This window comes from Phoca vitulina, unplaced genomic scaffold, assembly GCF_004348235.1.
Source record: "Phoca vitulina isolate PV1807 unplaced genomic scaffold, GSC_HSeal_1.0 scaffold13, whole genome shotgun sequence".
NCBI classification, from domain to species: domain Eukaryota; kingdom Metazoa; phylum Chordata; class Mammalia; order Carnivora; family Phocidae; genus Phoca; species Phoca vitulina.
In genome coordinates, this window is record NW_022589716.1 from 311,824 (window position 1) to 335,840 (window position 24,017).

Here is a 24,017-nt window from a genome sequence, read left to right on the forward strand (position 1 = left end):
TCAGAAAGAAAGAAGTTAAATTGTTTGTTTATTACAGATAATAGGAACTAAATAGAGAAAATCCTGCGGACTCAACCCTTAAGAGCATACAAGGATGAGCCCCAAGTCATGTGTAGAATTATTGAATCACTATATTGCACAGTACTATATTGTTCTGTATGTTGACTTTATGTCCTGCACCAATAAAATTTTATTAAATTGAAAATTGTACTTGTGGTAACCTTTTGCAGAGATGGCTCCAATTCACCACTTATCTCTGTATCCATGTACTCTGCAATGTGACTGTGAAGCTCCTCCCAATGAGAGGTGGAGTCTATTTCTCCAACCTTGAATCTGGACTGAACTTAGTGTTTTGTTTTTTTTTCTTTTGCCTTGACAAATAGTGTATGCTGAAAATGACAGTGTGCCTTAAGGGGCCATTGTATGTTTCTGCTGCTCTCTTGTAACCCTGCCTCTACCATGTATACAAGTCCAGACTACCTTGGGGCACCTGGGTGGCTCAGTCAGTTAAGTGTCTGCCTTCAGAGGTGTCACCCTTCATGATCTCAGGGTCCTGGGATCAAGTCCCACATCGGGCTCCCTGCTCAGTGGGGAGTCTGCTTCTCCTTCTCCTTCTGCCCCTCCCCACTGCTTGTGCTCTCTCCCACTCTCTCTCTCTCTGACAAATAAATAAATAAAATCTTACAAAAAAAAAAACAAAACAAGTCCACCCTCCCTTGCCGTAGGAGGAAAAAATATGTGGAGCAGAGCTTAGTTGCTATAACCATGGTTAACCTAGACCAGCCTACCACCAGCAAGACCCCAAATGTGAGAACACAGCCAGGATTAGTAGAGCACTTCCAGCTGACCCACAGCTAACCACTGCCTCATGAGGAGACCAGGAGCGACCAGAAGACTTCCCCAGTGTAGTCCCCCATGCAATTTTAAAAGAAATATTATCTTATATCTTTTACATTAAGCATCGCTTGTCATGCAGCTGATTCAATAATCAATGTAAACAGAACTGAGAATATTAAGAATAATCTACTGATTCTTATTTTTGACATTTGTTCTGATATTTGAAAGGAGTATTCATAATGGTCTGGTTACTCACAGTTATTTCAGATATCCGCACTAAATACTGACCTACCATTAAGTTTCCCTTCAAGGTAGCTGGTAGAGGTTGGAAAGACCTTTATGTTTTTGCAGGAATAACTTGTGGGACCCTCAGTCACAAGTTTCCATTACTAGAGCATTACTGGACAGGAATTCCAGCTCTTGTCTGAGTCATCCTTTGATCAGAGGATGGAAGAGAGTTTAGAGCATAAAAAATGTAAAGAAATTAATGACAGAGTGAACAGACCAATTGTTCACTCACTTACACTATAACGTTTATGGCAACATTTTTAAAGGGAGAGAGTTTAGGGCAATGGAATGAGTAATATTTGTAGGCAGCACTGGAAATTTTCAAATAAAAACAGTAAATCATCCAATTAAGTAATACAAAATCTACCACTAAATTCTTCACTACATTTAAAAAAAACCCTTTAAACATGGACACCACATATCCCACACTTCAATGAGTAGATGCTCATGATCAAAAACACATTATCTGCAATAAAATATGGTGTGATAGAAGATTTTACTTCATCATATTTCAGGTCTTCTCTGATACTGAACCCATATTAAGTCAATTGGTTTATGCAAATTTGCCTTTCTGCACATTACACTTGGAGGGTGTTCTTCATAAGCAATTTCTGCCTTACTATTCTGTGCCAGGGATACAGTGGATGCTGAACTGAAAAGGAAATGGGATTCTTAGGAGGATCATAAAGCCCCATGACTACCTACAAAACAAATAGTAGGTTAAACTGTATTACCAAGAAGAGCATTTAAGGTATTAACATAGAAAGGAATGACAGACATAGAGAGAAAAACTGTGACCTCAGAATTTCCTCCACAATAAAATTATAAAAATAGCCTCAGTTGCCAATGTCATTTATTTCATGAAACTAGGACAATTCCTCACTCTATAAGGCAATGGAAATCTCCAAATGGTTTCTGATTCAAGGTTGGGACTAACATTGGAAATTAAGAAAACAAAAGAAAAATTGTTGGCTATCAGAAGGAGCAGAAAGTTCAACAAAGGGACTTTTTAAAATTCAATAAAGCAGTTGAACTTTAGAAAAATTGAAACTCCAGGATATAAATAGATTGATTAAGTTCTTCTTTCATGATCTGATTAAAGAATCACACTTTCTGGCTATTAGGCATTAAGCCTGAAAGCACAGGTACTTGTTGAAAAATGGCCCCTTTATGGCTGCTCTGAAAAATACATTTAGAGCCTCCTTTATGTCTTTGTTCCTCAGACTGTAGATAAAGAGGTTCAGCATGGGTGTGACCACTGTGTACATCACTGAGGCTACTGAACTGGAGTGGGAGCTCTGGGTAGCAGCAGAGCTAAGATAGGTACAATAAAATAAGGAGACAACCGAGAGGTGTGATGCACAGGTGGAAAATGCTTTACGCTTGCTCTAAGCTGATGAGATCCCACATATGGAGGAAACTGTCTTAGAGTAAGAGTAAAGGACACCAGCCAGGGGAGGACCACCCAGCAGGATAGCTGAAAAATACATTCACCATGTTATTAAGACAGGTATCAGAACAGCAAGTTGGATCATTTGATTGAGTTCACAGAAAAAGTGGGGGATTTCCACCTCTGTACAGAAGGACAGCTGCCGCACTGTTGTTTGTAAAAAAGGAGGCAGGATGTTCATGATCCAGGACACCAGAACCAACAGTTCACAGAGCCGAGGGTTCATGGTGACCATGTAGTGCAGAGGTGACAGATGGCCACAAAGCATTCGTAAGCCATCACAGTCAGGAGGAAGTTGTCCAAACTTGTGAAAAGTATAAAAAAGTACATCTGTATGATGCAGCTTTCATAAGTTATGTGTTTGAATATTCACCAGCATCTTGGGGATGGTGGTGGAGGTGAAACAGATGTCTACAAAGGACAGGTTGGCAAGGAAGAAGTACATGGGCATGTGAAGGTGGGAGTCTGAGCTGATGGCCAGGATAATGAGCTGGTTCCCAAGTATGATGACCAGGTACATGGACAGGAACAGCCCAAAGAGGAAGGGTTGCAATTCTGGTTCCTCTGAAAATCCCAGAGGAAAAAATTCTGAAATTCATATATCATTCTTTCATTCCATGTAGTCGATGACTACCAAAATAAGAGGAAAAAAGCATGACACAATCATGCATTGCATTACTAACCTGGCAGATACATTATTGTTTATATTCTGCACTCAAGAAATTAATGTTTATATTTGTGTATGGAACATGATAAAAACACTAAGAACTAGGAATAGAAGGAAACTATTTCAACATAAAGCCATTCGTGAAAAACCCACAGCAAGCATGATATTCAATGGATACAGTCAACATTTTTCCTTTATGATCAGGAACAAGACAAGGAAGCCCACTTTCCTGACTTCTACCCAACATAACACTGGAAGTTCTAGCCAGAGCAATTAAAGAAAGAAAAGGAAATAAAAGGCATCCAAACTAGAAAGGAAGAAATAAATTTATGTATGCAGACAGTGTGATCTCATATTTAGAAAATCCTAAAAATGCCACAGAAACACTAATAGAACTAATAAATTAATTCAGCCAGGTAACTGGATACAAAGCCAACCCTCAAAAATCATTGCATTTCTACATACAAACAGTGAACAATCTGAGAAGGGAATAAAATAATTCCATTTGTGTGACATCCAAAAGAGTCAGACTATCACCTCACACCAGTCAGAATGGTTCGTATAGAAAGACAAGAAATAACAACTGTTGGTGCAGAGATGGTGAAGAGGGAACCCTCATGCTCTTTTGGTGGGAATGCAAACTGGTTCAGCTACTGTGAAAACAGTATGGACGTTCCTCAAAAAATTAAAAATATAAATACCACATGATCAAGTAATCCCACTACTAGGTATTTACCCAAAGAAGACAAAAACACTAATTTAAAAATATATATGCACCCCACATTTTGCAGCATTATTTACAATAGCCAAGATATGGAGCAGCCCAAGTGTCCATTGATAGATGACTGGATAAAGAAGATATATATATATGCACATGTGGAGTGTTGAGGTCTCTTACTTTTAATGTATTATTATCCATATGTTTCTTTATTTTGGTTATTAATTGCTTTATATAATTGACTGTTCCCATGTTGGGAGCATAGATATTTACAATTGTTAGATCTTCTTATTGGATGGACCCTTTAAGTATGATATAGTATCTCTCTACATCTCTTTCTACAGTTTTTGTTTTAAAATCTAATTTGTCTGATATGAGGATTGCTACCCCAGCTTTCTTTTGAGGAACATTAATGTGGTAAATGGTTTTCCATCCCCTCACTTTCAATCTGGAGATGTCTTTAGGTTCAAAATGAGTCTCTTGTGGACAGCATATGGATGGGTCCTGCTTTTTTATCCAACCTAAAACCCTGTGTCTTTTCATGGGAGCATTCAGCCCATTTACATTTAGAGTAACTATTGAAAGAAAGAATTTAGTGCCATTGTATTGCCCATAAACTGCCTGTTTCTGTATATTTTAGTTTCTTTCTGGTCTATGTGACTCTTGTGGTTTCTCTTCACTTACAGAATTCCCCTTAATATTTCTTACAGGGCTGGCTTGGTGGTCACATATTCTTTCAGTTTCTGCCTGTCCTGAAAGCTCTTTGTCTCTCCATCTGTTCTGAATGACAGCCTTGTTGGATAAAGTACTCTTGGCTGTATGTTCTTTTCATTTAGTACCCAAATATGTCTTGCCAGCTCTTTCTGGCTTGCCAGGTTACTGTGGACAGGTCTGATGTTATTCTGATGTGTCTCCCTCTGTAGGTAAGAAATCTCTTCCCCCTAGCTGCTCTCAGGATAGCTTCCTTGGCTCTAAGTTTTGCAAGCTTCACTTATATGTTGTGGTATTGATCTATTTTTATTGATTTTTATTGATATGGCTTGCTGACCATAACCTACTTCCTGGCTCCACTGCTTGAGCACTCTGCTGGTTCAGACACCCCCTTTTGCTCTGTGGTTCCTTGTATCTTGAGACCACAATGCCTTACTTAGAATTCTGCCTTTTCATTTCCAGAGCCCCTTTCAGAGAGAGATGCCTCTCACCAGCACAGATCGCTAAGGGTTCTGATTTTGTGCTCCAGTGTTATATCACTTTCGAGGAGCCAGCTTATGGAGTCTACCTCCCCCTTCTGTTTATCTTCTGATATCTCCCCACAGATTCATGACTCCTCACATCCTACCTTGCAAAAAGCAGTTACTTTTCTGCTTGTAGAGTTCCAGATATATATTCTTACATCTCAGGCTGATTTTGTGGGTGTTCAAAATGGTTTGATAGATATCCAGCTAAATTCAGGGGACTAGTTGGAATGTGTCTCCTACTCTGCCATCTTGCCCCCTCTCTGGTGTTATTAACTGTAATCACCACTCTGTACATTCTATCTCATGCATTGTTTTGTTTTGTTTTCTTTTTTCCTTTTTCTTACTGAAAGATTCGAGTAGGCACTTCAATATTCTTCATGCATTTGTCCTTGCTATACATGAAAAAGAAAGCGTTTCATCCTTAGAGGCGATAAATCACCCTTTATACATGTTTCTGACTTGTTTTCATAGCTCTATTATTCCTTACTGCTCTTTTTGGCCTTTTGTGATTAGGTCTGTTTCTGAAGGTTGCATCACCTTTGGCCATCATCTGGAAGACATTTTTCTTTATCACTTGACTAAAGATCACCTTTCCATTCTATAAGCCTATTTGAATCCATAGATCTCTATGTAAGATGAAATTTACCTTAGTTACTGCTTCTTCCCCAAATCATAAATGCCCTTCCGATATGTCCTTTTATTTCCAAGTCTTTGGCAATTTAATCTTGAATCAGAATTAGTGACCCATGTTGGTGTCATTAAGTTATACTCTTATAGGTCTTGATATAAGTCAGTTGCAGATTTTCATTCCATTTTGTTGTTTTCATTCAATACAATTGTTTAGAAACAATAGACTTAACCTAATGTCATTCTCACTACCATTCTTTGTTCCATAAGTTCTAAGTTTCTTTTACAACTTCTCTTCCATTTTATGCATGTATACATATTCATACACTTTCATACAAATGCCCCAATAGGATCCTATGCACATCATAAATGCTCTTTATGTTTTAGTACAGTCTTTGTTTTCCTGGTCTCCATAGTTGATTCCCAATTTTGGACAAAATATTGGAAATTCCCATGTATCCCATGAGATTCCATAGATTTCCTAAGAATAATTTCTTCTGAAAGGAAATATATCATACCAAGGAGGTTTTCTTTTGTTTTCCCCCCAAATAATCATGAGTTGTACTACCCTTATGGGAAAAAAAAAACACATTTCGCAAGCAAAGCTATTTATGATTTCATGAGAGAGGAAATTCTGAGACCACAGGTCACTACTTTTGTGTCCATAATTCCCTTAAATATCTGTTCTTCCTGAAAATGTAGCCTTTAACATATAGTGTGTTTTATAACAAGTCATTAGGTTCTTCTCTTCATTAAGATCATGTTTTCTTATTCAGCTTAGTGTCCACATTGCTTACCATAGTCACTGGCAAAACCAATAAATATATGTCTCCATAAACGAATAAATATATGTCTTTTATGTATAGTCTACATAGAAACACAAATTTCAATAAATAGCTTGACATAATATGGCCATAGAGTCAGAGATGAAGCAAAATTTAAGTCAGACATTTATTAACGTGCAAACTAATGTTTTCATGCTGCCCATCTGCTTATTGATGATGTGAGGCTGGCATCTGTGTATAACAGGGTCTATCACTGGGATAAAGAAGGATTTGCATAATTATGTTTTGTTTCATCTTCCTGCTTCTGCCTGAAAACTTCCATGTCTCCCTACAAATATGACTCATTGGAGTATAATTGCATAAAATAAGTTGCACACACTTAAAGTATACAATCTGATGGGGACCGAGGCACAGTCAGCTGAGCATCTGACTTGTTTTTTGCTCAGGTCTTGATGGCAGTGTCCTGAGACAGAGCTCCTTGTGGGGCTTGAGCTGAGTGGGGAGTCAGCTTGGGGATTTCTCTCTATCTCCCTCCCTCTGTCCCTCCTCCTGCTCATGTGCTCACTCTCTCTCTCTAATATATAAAATATATAATGCATACAATTTCCTGAATTACAGGAGGTATACCGAAGTTAAGATTATAGGGGGATGCATGAGGCTCTTGTCTCCAGTGTGAGGGGCGCACCTCCCACAGCCCAGGGCACAGAAGGGGGACACCCTGGCCTCTGGGCCACTGCTCTGGCTTTGTCCTTGATGCAGACGCCCTCCCCTCCCAGGAGGCGTCCTGTGACCCCCTTGGTGAGTGCCAAGTAGGACCAGGAGAAGGAACTGGTAACTTCTGCATCTGTTTATGCAGAAGATGAAAGATTCTGGGAATTAAGTCCAGTTGCATGTCAATACATTAGAGGCAAAAATGGTGATTCCAGAGCCATCTTAATAGAGATTTCATGGACAGAAGCATATCCCTGAAACAGCTCCCATTATATCTGTGAACGGTTTTTTTTTTTTTTTTTTAAACTACACGCACATCATTAGCTGTAAAAGAGAGTTTATTAGCCAAGTTACAGGAAGCAGTGGGATTTAATCTTGAGACGACTAGGACCTACACATTGTTTGTATATGCCAAGGACCCTAAAGAGGACTTCATGCAGAATCACCATTGTGTTAATTTTACCACACCCATAAGCAGTATCATATCCATTGAAATTCCTAATATAGTCCCGTCAGATAAGAAAACAAGACAGAAAAGAACAAATTTCAAAAGCTCAGAAATGTAAGCTGGCAGATAAAACAGATCACAAAGGAGAACGTCCAACAAGGATGGAACTGGTTAAGGTGCTAAGTATTTAAGCAAAACTGGCTCTAAAGGTGATAACTATAGCTTGAAGTCAGGCATTGTGATGCCAACAGCTTCTGTTTTCTTTTTCAACACCCCCCTGGCTATTTAGGGTCTTTTCTGGTTCCATACAAATTTTAGGATTTTTTGTTCCAGCTCTGTGAAAATTTTCCGTGGTATTTTGATAGGGATTGCATTGACTGTGTAGATTGCTCTGGGCAGCATAGACATTTTAACAACATTTATTCTTCCAATCCATGAGTATGGAATATTTTTTCATCCCTTGTGTCTTCCTCAATTTCTTTCATAAGTGTTCTGTAGTTTTTACAGTGCAGATCCTTTACCTCTTTGGTTAGGTTTACACTGAGGTATCTTATGCTTTTGGTGCAATTATAAATGGGATCAATTCCTTAATTTCTCTTTCTTCAGAGACAATGTTAGTGTATAGAAATGCCACTGAATTCTATGCATTGATTTTGTATTCTGCCACGTTGCTGAATTGCTGTACGAGTTCTAGCAATTTTGTGACCATCAAGACAGCATGGTACTGTCACAAAAATAGACAAATAGATCAATGGAACAGAATAGAGTCCAGAAATGGACCCTCATCTCTATAGTCAACTAATCTTCGACAAAGCAAGAAAGAATATAAAATGGAAAAACAAAACAAAACAAAACAATCTCTTCAATAAATGGTGCTGGGAAAATTGGACAGCCACATGCAGAAGAATGAAACTGGGCCATTCTCTTACACCATACACAAAGATAAACTCAAAATGGATGAAAAACCTCAATGTGAGACAGGAATCCATCAAAATCCTAGAGGAGAACACAGTGGCCTCTTCCACCTTGGCTGCAGCAACTTCTTGCAAGGCACATCTCCAAAGGCAAGGGAAACAAAAGCAAAAATGTACTTTTGGGACTTCATCAAGATAAAATCATCTACACAGCAAAGGAAACAGTCAACAAAACTAAGAGGCAACCTACGGAATGAGAAAAGATATTTGCAAATAATATAACAGATAAAGGGCTTGTATCCAAGATCTATAAAGAACTTCTCAAACTCAACAGCCAAAACAACAAATAATCCAGTCAAGAAATGTGCAGAAGACATGAACAGACACTTCTCCAAAGAAGACATACAAATAGTCAACAGACACATGAAAAAATGCTCCACATAACTTGCCATCAGGGAAATACAAATCAAAACCACAATGAGACACCACCTTACAGCAGTTAGAATGGTTAAAATTAACAAGGCAAGAAACAACAAATGTTGGGGAGGATGTGGAGAAAGGGGAACCCTCTTACAGTCTTTTTGGGAATGCAAGCTGGTACAGCCACTCTGGAAAACAGTATGGAGCTTCCTCAAGACATTAAAAATAGAGCTATCCTACAACCCAGCAATTGCACTACTGGGTATTTACCCCGAAGATACAGACATAGTGAAAAGCAGTGACACCTGCACCCCAATGTTCATAGCAGCACTGTCCACAATAGCCTAACTGTGGAAGAAGCTGAGATGTCCTTCAACAGACAAATGGATAAAGAAGATGTGGTTCATATATACAATGGAATATTACTCAGCCATCAGAAAGGATGACTACCCACCATTTGCATCAACATGGATGGAGCTGGAGGGGCTTAAGATAAGTGAAATAAGTCAAGCAGAGAAAGACAATTATCATATGGTTTCACTCATATATGGAATATAAGAAACAACACAGAGGATCATAAGGGAAGGGAGGGAACACTGAATGGGAAGAAATCATAGAAGGAGCCAAACCTTGAGAGACTCTTGACTCCAGGAAACTAATTGAGGGTTGTGGAAAGGGAGGTGGGTGGGGTCATGGGGTAACTGGATGATGGGCATTAAGGAGGGCAGGTGATGTGATGAGCACTGGGTGTTATATGCACCTAATGAATCATTAAACACTACACCAAAAACTAACGATGTACTATACGTTGGCTAATTGAATTTAAATTAAATATCAATCAACAAATAATTAAATAAATAAAGGTGATGAATAGTGCTTGGAACTGGACACAAGGGAATAGCATCCTTTAAACTGGAAATTGTGTTCAAAATTCTTCATTAATCTTTTCTGGGAGTGAGGTGGCTTTTTTTTTCTTTTTTTTCCCCAAGTGTTTATTTAAATTCCAGTTAGTTAAATACAGTGTAATAGTAGTTTGGGATATAGAATGTAGTGATTCATCACTTACATACAACACCCAGTGCTCATTACATCAAGTGCTCTCCAATACTCATCACCTATTTAACCCATTCTTCTACCCACCTCCTTTCCAGCAACCCTCAGTTCTCTGTAGTTAAGAGTCTGTTTCCTCAAACTGAGGGTTACTGGAGTGGTGGGGGGTGGGAGGGATGGGGTAGCTGGGTGATAGACATTGGGGAGGGTATGTGCTATGGTGAGTGCTGTGATTTGTGTAAGACTGATCAATAACAGACCTGTACCTCTGAAACAAATAATACATTATATGTTAAAAAAAAAAAAAAAAAAAAGAAGAAGATAGTAGGAAGGGAAAAATGAAGGGGAGGAAATCGGAGGGGGAGATGAACCATGAGAGACGGTGGACTCTGAGAAACAAACTGAAGGTTCTAGAGGGGAGGAGGGTGGGAGGATGGGTTAGCCTGGTGATGGATATTAAAGAGGGCACGTACTGAATGAAGCACTGGGTGATATACGCAAACAATGAATCATGGAACACTACATCAAAAAAAAAAAAAAAAAGTCTGTTTCCTGGTTTGTCCGCCTTTTTCTTGCCCCTATCTTCACCTGTTGTGTTTCTTAAATTCCACATATGAGTGAAATCATATGGTATTTGCCTTTCTCTGACTGATATATTTCACTTAGCCTAATATTCTCTACTTCCAACCACGTCATTGCCTTGAGATGTCTTTTTATAAAACAATGTTTTGTATATTTCTTCTGTAAAAAAATGTCTTAAGCTGAAAGTTCATGAAGATATCTGATTATATTAAATTATTTTCACAAAAAATGCCTTAAAATGTGATGTGTTAAATAATTATATAGTACGTGGCTCCATTTGTATACATTCAAAAAAGGTGTGGAATATGTTTTAACTGCTTTGTTATGTTATTGCTAAAATGGGATTACTCTGAGCCTCAATATCCTTATTTCTGAAAGTAATATAGGGGAATAAACCCTAACTTCAGAGATGTTGTGAGGAATAAATGAAATGTGTAGAATCACTTTGCTGAGTCCCAAGAAAAGGTTCAAGGTTAGGAGTGTGAGTATGTATATGTGTGTGTACATTCGTATACATCTTTCAGATAAACACATTCATACACATTTATGTAGACACAGACTTATTTAAATCCCATCTATTATGTTGAAAGAAAACCTGAAAGTTGGAGGGGATACAAATGAAAAGAATAAATGTTTGAATCAACTTAATACAGAAAGAATGAGGAATTTTGACACAAACCTTTAAAGTAGAATGGGTTACCTTAATTTTAATAAGGAGCTGTAGTTTACCTGAAATCTTCAAAGGCCTCAGAGTCAAAACCACATTTAAATTTATGCAGTGGGAAATCACTGTCCAGCTAATGGGGCAGAATTTCTCCAGACTAAAACTGATTTTCTCCTTCCATTTAAGGTGGGATTTCAATACCAAATGCCTTTACCCAAGGGAAGTTCACTGAATGAGTTGAAAGCCTCAAACTCCATTCCTAAAAGCAATATTTTCCTCAACAAATGTCTATTCTATTCCCGCAGTAACAAATGACCACATAAGTGGCTTAAAACAAAGATTTATCCTATGTTTCTATAAAACCAGAAGCATGAAATGGGTCTCGTTGGGCTACAATTAAGAGGTTTGCAGGGTTGCGATTATTCTGGATACTCCAGAAGAGAATTCACTCCTTTTCCTATTTCACTTTTCAGTGGCTACTTGCCTTTCTTGCCTCATGGCCCTTCTTCCATCTTCAAAGCCCGCAGCCCAGAGTCTGAAAATGTCTTTCAGATTCCAATTCTTTGTCCTCTCTCTTCCACATTTAGAGCACTATGGTGAATACACTTGTCCCATCTGGATAATCCAAGCTAATTTTTTTATATAGAGATCAGTGATTAGCAGCCTTATTCCATCTACATTCTCCTTGCTTTATAAACAAAGGCTTTCAAAAGTTCTTTGGATTAAGATGTGGACATCTTTTGGAAGCCCTTATTCTGCCTACCACAAAGTCTTCTTCAAATATAAATTACTTGATGTTACTCAAGAGCCCTTATATGAAAGAATTGAACACAGAATTTATCAACACCTATAACAATCTATCAACACCTATAAAGTTATGTGAAAACCTTTTCTTTCAAAATTACAAACACAGAAGATTCTTGGTGGAGAAAACCTAAAACTACGTACCCATCACTCAAACATAGGAACAGATCTTTGCTCTCAAACTGTGCGCCTTAGACCGGGATCTACAACAACACCTGATAAATTGTTAGAAATGATGAGTCCCTGGGCCCATAGGAGACTTGATGAATCAGAATTTGCATTTTAACTACAACCTTCGATGATTTGTATGCACAATGAAGGTAGAGAAATGCTGGTCTAGAATCGTATTTCTCACCTGCTCAGTGTTAATATTTGGGGCTGGATAAATATTTGTCTTTGGGATTATAAGTGTTTAGCTGCATCCCTTCAAACATGGCCCAAATATCCCCAAGGGCAATATCATGTCTGAGAACCGCTGTGTCAGAGTTTGAGACAGAGAAGCATCATGACAGAATTCCAATTAAAGCTTCATCCAGTACTACAGTTATAACTGTGATGTTGTGATTCATACGAAAAAAATATACATTTGGTCTTCATCCCCATTTCTGGCACAGAGTTTCTAAAATTTTGAATTTCCTAAGTGATGAGAGCCATAAAGATGTCTTTTGTTGGGTTAATGAGGTGAATTGGGAAAGCACCTAAGGAGAGGGGCTGCTTGCCAGGAGGACCAACCATGTGGTTAGAGTACTGGAACCCTAGTTCCCACACCATGACCTCCTAGAATGGGAGAGGGGCTGGAGATGGAGTCTGATCACCAATGGCCAATTATTTAATCAGCCATGTCTATACCATGAAGCTTCCATGAAACCCAAATGAATGATTCAGAGAGCTTCCAGGTTGGTGAACACATAGAGACTTACAGGGGCATACCTGGAGAAGGCATGGAAGCTCCATTTCCTTTCCCCATACCTTGTATTATGTATCTCTTCCATCTGGCATCATCACTCCCCTGAGGCAGCATGGCTCAAGAGGGAAATACTCAAGAGTCACACATAAACTTGAGCATGAACAAGGTCATGTACGGAATCCTCATTTGATCACCTAAGGTCAGACCTGAGGTGAGCATGAGGATTCTTCATAGAGAAGGTCTAAAAATAATTATCCCTGACTCAAAAACTGAACCACAGCCTTAGTACTCAAAGATTGGTTCACAGACCAGGACTGTTGGCATCTGTAGCAACTGGGAAACAGTTACAATTACAGGGTCTCTGAGTCTCCTTTATGTCCTCCCAAATCAGAATCAGAATTTGAACAGGATCCTCAAGTGATTCAAACACATGTTAATGTTGGAGAAGTTCTGGTCTAGATGAGTGTTTCTCAACCTCTCCACTGTTGCCATTTGTGCTGGATAATACATTGTCGATGGGGGTCATCCTGTGCATTGTGGGATATGGGGCAGCATCCCTGGACTCAAGCGACTAGGTGCCAGTAGCACCTGCCTAGTTATGACAACCAAGGATTTCTCCATATCTTGTCAAGTGCTGTCTGGAGGCAAAATCGCCCCTGGTTGAGAATCACTGACCGGGAGCATGAGAACTGGAAATACTGTGGTGGAGTTTCAGTCAAAGTTCATCCCTCCCTCAGCTCATAACTCTGGGTAGCTCATTTCACACATCTGAACCCCAATTTTACAAGTGTAGATTAAGTGTACCTTCATTATAGTACAGACCTTACAGAGTGGACTCTTGTAAAAATGAAAAGAAGAATCCATTTAGGATCCTAGCTCAGTATATGGTGCATAAAAAGATCCAAATATCTTATAATTAACAAATGTTTAAAAATGGAGCACTAAATGGCAGCTCTAAATTTGTGTCATCAGCATGAATCATATGATTGATTAGTCAAAAGCATCATGAAGACAAAAGCACAATATCTATATGTTTATAGCAAATTAACATACGCCACTCTCCTGTTGAAGAGGGGAATAGTAATTTTCTAGAGATATCAGGAGATCTTCTGTGCCATAAGATAATACTTTGGAGGTCCATGAGACCTGGTTAAGCAGGTTCCTTAGTCTTAGATTTTGAGAAAACAGGAGAAGTAATAATAACTAGATTCACCTGACTTCTAATCTGGTCTCCTGGGAACAGAGAATTGGCAGGAAAAAAAACTTCCTTCCTGTCCAGACCAATGGCCCACAGGGAAATAATATACTCAGAGGTGGGAGTAACAGTGGAAACAGTACCTAATGACCAGACACAGGGAGCTGTAAATATCTCCTATGCTGCAGTCCCTTACCATGGTGCATCCTTGTGCGGGACAGGACATGGTTATTGCTTTTGGGTTCCTAAGTCTGGCTGGGGACCCATGCTTCACTCCTTCCTGTTGTCCTGTCTGGGAACAGAGCTTTGGTCTTAATCATCAACCATCCAGGGATGAATTCAGATCTGCAAGGTGGGGCAGCCACTCTGGAAAACAGTAGGGAGGTTCCTCAAAAAGTTGAAAATAGAGCTACCCTACAACCTAGCAATTCCACTACTGGGTATTTGCCCCAAAGATACAAATGTAGTGATCCAAAGGGGTACGTGCACCCCAATGTTTATAGCAGCAATGTCCACAATAGCCAAACTATGGAAAGAGCCTATTGAATATATTTAAAAAGAAGTGCTCGTTGGACTCAGCATTACACAGATCACTGTTGACAATACATTGTGGGAATGGAAATCCAATTCGATGAGACAGAGGAAAGATTGGAGACCATAAAGTGCTTCCAGTGAAATTAGAACATATTCAATGAGTTTTGCAGCTAAGGGAGTAGGAAAAGAGAGTATTAGGCTTGGAGGTGTGAGCAAGGAGCAAGAATTTTTTTTTTTTTTTAATTTTCAGATGGGGTATATTTAGCTTGCTCTGTATTTATTAGAATAATCCAGGCCTATGGAGGGTGACACTACCTTGTGACAGCAGTTTTTGAGACATAGATTTCACAATATCATTTCTCCCATTGGTATTCACATGGGAAAAAAAATGTACCAAATATGCATTAAGAGATATGCCAAGGAGGATCATTTTGCCACTATTTTTTTATTTAAATTCAACTAGCCAAGGTATAGTACATTGTTAGTTATTTTTTCAATTCTTTTTTAAATTATTATGTTCAATTAGCCAACACATAGTATATCATTAGTTTTTGATGTAGTGTTCTGTAATTCATTAGTTGCATATAACACCCAGTGTTCGTCACAACATGTGCCCTCCTTAATACCCATCAGCCGGTTACCCCATTCCTCCACCCCCTCCCTTCTGTAATGCTCAGTTTGTTTCCCAGAGCCCAGAGTCTCTCATGGTTTGGTTCCCTCTATGATTTTGTCCCATTCAGTTTTCCCTCCCTTCCCCTGTGGTCCTCAGCACTATTCCTTATATTCCACATATAAGTGAAACCATATGATAATTGTCTTTCTCTGCTTGGCTTATTTCACTTATCTTAAGCCCCTCCAGCTCCATCCATGTCGATGCAAATGGTAGGTAGTCATCCTTTCTGATGGCTGAGTAATATTCCATTGTATATATAAACCACATCTTTATCCATTCGTCTGTTGAAGGATGTCTCAGCTCCTTCCACAGTTTGGCTATTGTGGACAGTGCTGCTATGAACATTGGGGTGCAGGTGTCACTGCTTTTCACTATGTCTGTATCTTTGGGGTAAATACCCAGTAGTGCAATTGCTGGGTTGTAGGATAGCTCTATTTTTAATGTCTTGAGGAAGCTCCATACTGTTTTCCAGTGTGGCTGAACCTGCTTGCATTCCCAAAAAGAGTGTAAGAGGGTTCCCCTTTCTCCACATCTTCACCAACATTTGTTGTTTCCTGCCTTGTTAATTTTAGCCATTCTAACTGGGTAAGGTAGTAGCTCATTGTGGTTTTGATTTCTGTTTCCCTGACGGCAAGAGATGTTGAACATTTTTTCATGTGTCTGTTACCATTTGTATGTCTTCCTTGGAGAAGTGTTTGTTCATGTCTTCTGTGCACTTTTTGACTGGATTATTTGTTGTTTTGGGTGTTGAGTTTGAGAAGTTCTTTATAGATCTTGGATACAATCCCTTTATCTGTAATGTCATTTGCAAATATCTTCTTCCATTCCTTAGGTTGCCTCTTAGTTTTATTGACTGTTTCCTTTGCTGTGCAGATGATTTTATCTTGATGAAGTCCCAAAGTTCATTTTTTCTTTTGTTTCCCTTGCCTTTAGAAATGTGTCATGAAAGAATTCACTGAGGACAATGTCGAAAAGGTTACTGCCTATGTTCTCCTCTAGGATTTTGATGGATTCCTGTCTCGCATTTAGGTTTTTCATCCATTTTGAGTTTATCTTTGTGTATGGTGTAAGAGAAATGTTACAGTTTCATTCTTCTGCATGTGGCTGTCCAATTTTGCCAGTACCACTTATTGAAGAGACTGTCTTTTTTCCATTGGGTACTCTTTTCTGATTTGTCAAAAATTAGTTGACCATAGAGTTGAGGGTCCATTTCTGGTGTCTCTATTCTGTTCTGTCCTAGCCTCAGCAATCAGACAACAAAAAGAAATAAAAGGCATTCAAATTGGCAAAGAAGAAGTCAAACTCTCTCTTCACAGTTGACATGATACTTTATGTGGAAAACCCAAGACTCCATCCCCAAATTATTAAAACTCATACAGCAATTCAGCAACGTGGCAGGATACACAATCAATGCACAGAAATCAGTTGCAATTCTATGCACTAACAATGTGACTGAAGAAAGGGAAATTAAGGTATCCATCCCATTCACAATAGCACCAAAACCCATAAGATACCTGGGAATAAACCTAACCAAAGAAGTAAAGGATCTATACTCTAGAAACTACAGAACACTTATGAAAGAAATTGAGGAAGACACAAAGAGATGGAAAAATATTCCATGCTCATGGACTGGAAGAGTAAACATTTTGAAAATATCTGTGCTGCCCAGTGCAATCTACACTTTCAATGCAATCCCTATCAAAATACCATCGACATTTTTCACAGAACTGGAACAAATATTCCTAAAATTTGTATGGAACTGGAAAAGACCTGAATCACCAGGGGATTGTTGAAAAAGAAAACCAAAGGTGGGGCATCACAATGCCTGACTTCAAATTATTTTACAAACCTGTGATCATCAAGGGAGCATGGTATTGGCACAAAAACAGACACATAGATCGATGGTTTTGTCTTGATTTTAGGATTCCACATATAAGTGAGATCATTTGGTATTTTATCTTCCTCTCTCTGACTTATTTCATTGAGCATAATGCTCTCAAGTTCCATTCATGCTGTTACAAATGCCAAGATTTCATTCATTTTAATATCCAAATAATATATATTATATATATATGATATATATAATATATAATTCCAGTATAGTTAACATATATTGTTACATTATTTTCAGGTGTACAATATAGTGATTCAACACCATACATCACCTGGTGCAGCACACTTTCTTTATCCATTCATCCACTGATGAACATCTAGGTTTGTTCTGTGTCTTGGCTATTGTAATTATGCTGCCATAATGGAGGTGTGCATATCTTTCTGAATTTCAGTTTTTGTTTTCTTCAGATATATGCTCAATTCTGAAGTGGAATTGCTACCTCATATAGTATTTCTATTTTTAATTTTTCTAGGAATCTCCATACTCTTTTCCATAGTGGCTGACCTAACATACATCCCCACCAACAGTGCACAGGATTCCCTTTTCTCCACATCGCTCCAACACTTGCTGTTTCTTGTCTTCCTCATATTGACCATTCCAAGAGGTGTGAGGTGATATCTCATTGTGGTTCTGATTTGTTTTTCCCTGGTGATTAGTGATGTTGAGCATATTTTCATGGAACTGTTGGCCATCTGTATGTCTTCATTGAAAAATGTCTATTCAGATCCTCTGCCCATTGTTTAATCAGATTGTTTCTTTGTTTGTTTGTTGCTGTTAAGTTGTATGAGTTCTTTATATATTTGGAATATTTATCCCTTAGATACATGATTGGCAAATATTATCTGCCATCCAGGAAGTTGCTTTTTCATTTTGTTGATGGTTTCCTTTGCTGTGCAGAAGTACTTACTTTGAGGTAGACCTTTTTAGTTTTGCTTTTGTTCCCTTGCTTTTGGTATCAAATCCTAAAAAGCATTGCCAAGACCAAGATGTTTTCTTCTAGGATTTTTATGGCTTCAGATCTTACATTCAAGTCTTTAACCCATTTTGAGTTAATTTTTGCCTATGGTGTAAGACAGTAGTCCAGTTGCATTTTTTTTTTTTTTTTTTTGCATGTGGCTGTCCAGTTCACCCAACACCATTTCTTGAAGAAACTGTTCCTTCCTTATTATAGATTCTTGCCTCCTTTGCCATAAACTAATTAACCACTTATCTGTGGGTTTATTTCTGGACTCTCTATTCCGTTCCATTGACCTGTGTGCTTTTTATGCCAATATCATGCTGTTTTGGTTACCATAGCTTTGTAATATTGTTTGAAATCAGGGAGGATGATGCCTCCAGTTTTTCTCTTCTTTCTCATGATTGCTTTGGCTATTTGGGGTCTTGGTGATTCCATAAAAATTGAAGGAGTGTTTGTTCTATTTTTGTAAAATATGCTATTGGAATTTTGACAGGGATTACACTGAATCCACAGATTGCTTTGGATAGTATGGTCATTTTAACAGTATTTTCTTCCAAATTATGAGCATGGAGTATCTTTCCATTTCTTCATCTTCAATTTTGTTCAACAATGTCTTATAAAGTTTTCAGTGTACAGATGTTTCACTTCCTTGTTTAAATTTACTCTCAAGTATTTTATCCTTGTTGATGCAGTTGTAAATAGGAATTTTTTTTTAATTTCCTTTCTGATAGTTTCATTTTAGTGTACAGAGTTGCAACAAATTTTCATATATTGACTTTATATCCTGCTGAATTCATTGATTAGTTATAACAGATTTTTTTCTTTTAAACAATTCATTGAATTACAATGACATACAAGAAACTAATCCTATTAGCTAGGATTTTGTTGAGGATTTGGAATCCATATTCATCAGGGATATCAGTCTGAAATTCTCCTTTTTGATGGGGTCTTTGCCTGCTTTGGGGATTAAGGTAATGCTGGCCTCATAGAATGAGTTTGGAAGTTTTCCTTCTGTTTCTATTTTTTGAAACAGCTTCAGTAGAATAGGTATTATTTCTTCTTTGAATGTTTGGTAGAATTCCCCAGGGAATCCATCAGGCCCTGGACTCTTGTTTTTTGGGAGGTTTTTGATCACTGCTTCAATCTCGTTACTGGTTATTGGCCTATTCAGGTTGTCAGTTTCTTCCTGTTTCAGTCTTGGCAGCTTATAGGTTTCCAGGAAGGCCTCCATTTCATCCAGATTGCTCAGTTTATTGGCATATAGTGGTTGATAATAATTTCTAATAATTGTTTCTATTTCCTTGGTGTTAGTCGTGCTCTCTCCCCTTTCATTCATAATTTAATATTTTGGGTCCTTTCTCTTTTCTTTTGGATAAGCCTGGCCAGTGGTTTATCGATCTTATTAATTCTTTCAAAGAACCAACTTCTAGTTTCGTTGATCTGATCTACTGTGTTTCTGGTTTCTTATTCATTGATTTCTGCTCTAATTTTAATTATTTCTCTTCTAATGCGTGGCTTAGGCATCGTTGGTTGCTTTTTCTCTAGTCCTTTAAGGTGTAGAGTTAGTTGGTGAATTCGGGATTTTTCTATTTCTTTGAGTGAGGCTTGGATGGCTATGTATTTCCCCCTTAGGACCGCCTTTGCAGTATCCCATAGGTTTTGGACCAATGTGTTTTCCTCCTCATTGATTTCCATGAATTGTTTAAGTTCTTCTTTGATTTCCTGGTTGACCCAAACATTCTTGAGCAGAGTGGTCTTTAGCTTCCAAGTGTTTGAATTTCTGCCGAATTTTTTCTTGTGATTGAGTTCCAGTTTTAGAGCATTGTGGTCTGAGAATATGCAGGGAATAATCTCAATCTTTTGGTATCGGTTGAGACCTGATTTGTGACCCAGTATATGGTCAATTCTGGAGAAAGTTCCATGTGCACTTGAGAAGAATGAGTATTCTGTTGTTTTAGGGTGGAATGTTCTGTAAATATCTATGAGGCCCATCTGGTCCAATGTATCATTCAAAGCTCTTGTTTCCTTGTTGATTTTCTGCTTAGATGATCTGTCCATTGCTGAGAGTGGAGTATTGAGGTCTCCTACAATTAACGTATTGTTATCAATATGACTCTTTATTTTGGTTAACAGTTGGCTTATGTAGATGGCTGCTCCCATGTTGGGGGCATAGATATTTACAATTGTTAGATCTTCTTGTTGGATAGACCCTTTAAGAATGATATAGTGTCCTTCTGTGTTTCTTATTACAGACTTTAGTTCAAAATCTAATTTGTCGGATATAAGAATTGCTACCCCAGCTTTCTTTTGAGGTCCATTGGCATGGAAGATGGATCTCCATCCTTTCACTTTCAGTCTGGATGTATCTTTAGGTTCAAAATGAGTCTCTTGTAGACAGCATATGGATGGGTCCTGTCTTTTTATCCAATCTGCAACCCTGTGCTGTTTTATGGGAACGTTTAGGCCATTCACGTTGAGAGTGATTATTGAAAGATATGAATTAATTGTCATCATGTTGCCTGTGAAGACGTTGTTTTTATAGATTGTCCCTGTAAATTTCTGTTGTAGATCACTCTTGGGGTCTTTCTCCTTTTATAGAACCCCCCTTAATATTTCTTGCAGGGCTGGCTTAGTGGTCACATATTCTTTCAGTTTCTGCCAGGTCGTGGAAGCTCTGCATCTCTCTATCCATTCTAAATGAAAGCCTTGCCAGATAAAGTATTCTTGGCTGCATGTTCATCTCATTTAGTACCCTGAATATGTCTTTCCAGGCCTTTCTGGCTTCCCACACCTCTGTGGATAGGTCTGACATTATTCTGATGTTCCTCCCTCTCTACGTAAGGAATCTCTTCCCCCAACTGCCCTTAAGATGGTTTCCTTGGTTCTAAGATTTGCAAGTTTTACTATTACATGCCAGGGTATTGGCCTGTCTTCCTTGATCTTAGAAGGGGTCCTCTCTGCCTTTAGGACTCGAATGTTTGTTTCATTCCCCTGATTAGGGAAGTTCTCAGCCAAGATTTGCTCAAATACATCTTCTAGTCCTCTCTCTCTCTCCACTCCCTCCGGGATTCCAATTATTCTGACATTGGAATGCTTCATGGTGTCACTTATTTCTCTGATTCTATTTTCATGAATTCTGAGTTGTTTTTCCCTGGCCTCCTCTTTTCCCTTTTTATCTATTATATTGTCTTCCAGGTCGCTTATTCGTTCTTCTGCCTCAGTTACCCTAGCTGTTAGATTATCTAGATTGGATTGGATCTCATTGATAGCATTTTAAATTCTGCCAATTCACCTTTTATTTCTGCCCTTAGAGACTCTATGTTGCCATTAATTGATTTCTCCATTCTAGCCATTGTCTTCTCAATTGCTAGCCTGAATTCCATCTCCAACATCTTGGTTATATCTGCATCCATTTGTAAATCTGCAGCATAAGTCATAATCTCTGAGTCTTTTCTATTTTGGGGGCTCCTAGTCATTCTGTTGATGGGTGTTTGAGGGAATGTATAGAGTCCAAATTATTGACCAGAACCCAAGCAAGATGCACCTGTTTTCTTGGGACCTTAGGGTTGCTGGTCTCTTGTTTTCCCAGCCTGTCTTCTGGGGGAGGGGCCTGCCACGCTGTTACTCAGGCAACCCTGTTTGGGCGGAGTTGCCCTGCCCCCCTGTGGCGGGGGATGAGCTCAGTGGGAATCAGTCTTTGGGGCTTTTGTTCTCTGGCAGCTTTCCCAGGCAGCTTTCCGCGTCTCTTCCGCGAGTCAGAGCAGAAGAGATGGTTTCCAACCCTCTGCCTCAGAGCAGAGAGACCTCAGTCTGTTCTTCAGTGAGCTCTCCAGGCCACACTGTCTCCGTTTCTGTCCGTGCTGCTATAAACTGCAGCAGCCTGGGTTGTGCGCCCCTCCACAGAGCTCCCAGTCCTGCCTCCAGGTCAGCACGTCTCTGCCCTTTGTGCTTCTAAAACCGCCAGCCACCCCCAGTTCGCGCGCCTGCGACCCCGCCACTCTGGGATTCCGGCCGGGGCTGCAGTTCGCAGGCGCGACCCCGCCGCTCAGGGTTTCCACCCCAGAGGGGGGGGCTGGGGGGGCTGTCTTATAGTCCTTTCCCGCCACTACCAGTCTGCGAGTCTGTGCCCTGTCCGCAGCGCGCGAGGCTGTCACTCACCAGTGGTGTAGGATCCCCACGGCCAGGCACCCTCCCGCTGCCGTTTATCCTCTGATATCTGCCGGCGGAATCAGGGCTCCCCGCTTCATACCTCAAAACCAACCGCCTGCGATATTCTGTTTGTAGAGATCCAGATCTTCTTACATCTCAGGCTGGTTTCATGGGTGCTCAGAGTGGTCTGGTAGATATCCAGGTCAATTTCGGGGACCAGTTGAAATAGGGTCCCCTACTCCTCCGCCATCTTTCCACCCTCCCTAATTTTTTTTAATTTTTTTAATTTTGTAAATTTTATTCTTGGATTTCATTTTGGCTTTGTGTTTTTGGTGGTAGCTTCCAACTACTACGGATTTTCCTAGGGTGCATCTTGCTTGGGTCGTGGTTGATATTGTGGACTCTATATATTCCCTCAACCATCCCTTTACAGAATGATTAGGAGGAGGAACTCCAAACAAAAGAAAGCACCAGAGACAATGGCCTCTGCCACAGATCTGATTGATATGGATATAAGCAAAATATCAGCGATAAACTTCAGGATAGCAATTATAAAGTCAATAGCTAGGCTTGAGAAAAGCATTAGAAACAATATAGTATCTCTAAGGGCATAAATGACATCTAATCAGGCCGAACTTAAAAATGCTATGAATGAGATGCCATCTAAACTGGATACTCTAACAGTCAGGGTAAATGAAACAGTAGAATGAATTGGTGATCTAGAAGATAAGCTGATAGAGAGGAAGGAAGATGAAGAAGATAGAAATAGGCAGCTAGAAGCCCATGAGGACAGAATTAGAATCAATGATGCCATGAAACATTCCAATGTCAGAATCATTGGGATCCCTGAGGAGGTGGAGGGAGAAGAGGACTAGAAGGTATATTTGAGGAAATTATAGCTGAGAACATCCCTAATGTGGGGAAAGAAACAAGCATTCGTGTCCAAGAGGCAGAGAGGACCCCTCCCAAATTCAAGAAAAATAGATCAACACTCTGACATATAATGGTAAAACTTGCAAATCTTAGAACAAAGGAAACTATCCTGAGAGCAGCTAGGGGGAAGAGATTTCTTAAGTATGAAGGGAGGCACATCAGAATAATGTCAGACCTGTCCATAGAGACCTGGCAAGCCGGAAAGGGCTGACAAGACATCTTGAGGGTACTAAACAAGAAGAACATAGAGCCAAGAATACTTTATCCAGCAAGGCTGTCATTCAGAGCTGATGGAGAGACAAAGAGCTTCCAGGACCGGCAGAAACTGAAAGAATATGTGACCACCAAGCCAGTCATGCAAGAAATATTAAGGGGGATTCTATAAAAGAAGAAAGACCCCAAGAGTAATATGGAACAGAAATTTACAGAGACAATCTATAGAAATAGAATTTGAGGCAATATGATGGCACTAAATTCATATCTCTCAATAGTTACTCTCAAAGGAATGGCCTAAATGCTCCCATGAAACAACACAGGGTTTCATACTGGATACGATAAAATGACCCATCCA

The 24,017-nt window shown here is 39.2% G+C and overlaps 2 pseudogenes; one reads left to right on the top strand and one right to left on the bottom strand.

Annotated features, from left to right (window-relative positions):
* Window positions 1-2,513: 2,513 nt before the first annotated feature.
* LOC116636906 lies at window positions 2,514-3,095 on the bottom strand (annotated as a pseudogene).
* A 106-nt stretch (window positions 3,096-3,201) lies between these two features.
* On the top strand, window positions 3,202-13,569 carry LOC116636907 (annotated as a pseudogene).
* The last annotated feature ends 10,448 nt before the right edge of the window (window positions 13,570-24,017 follow it).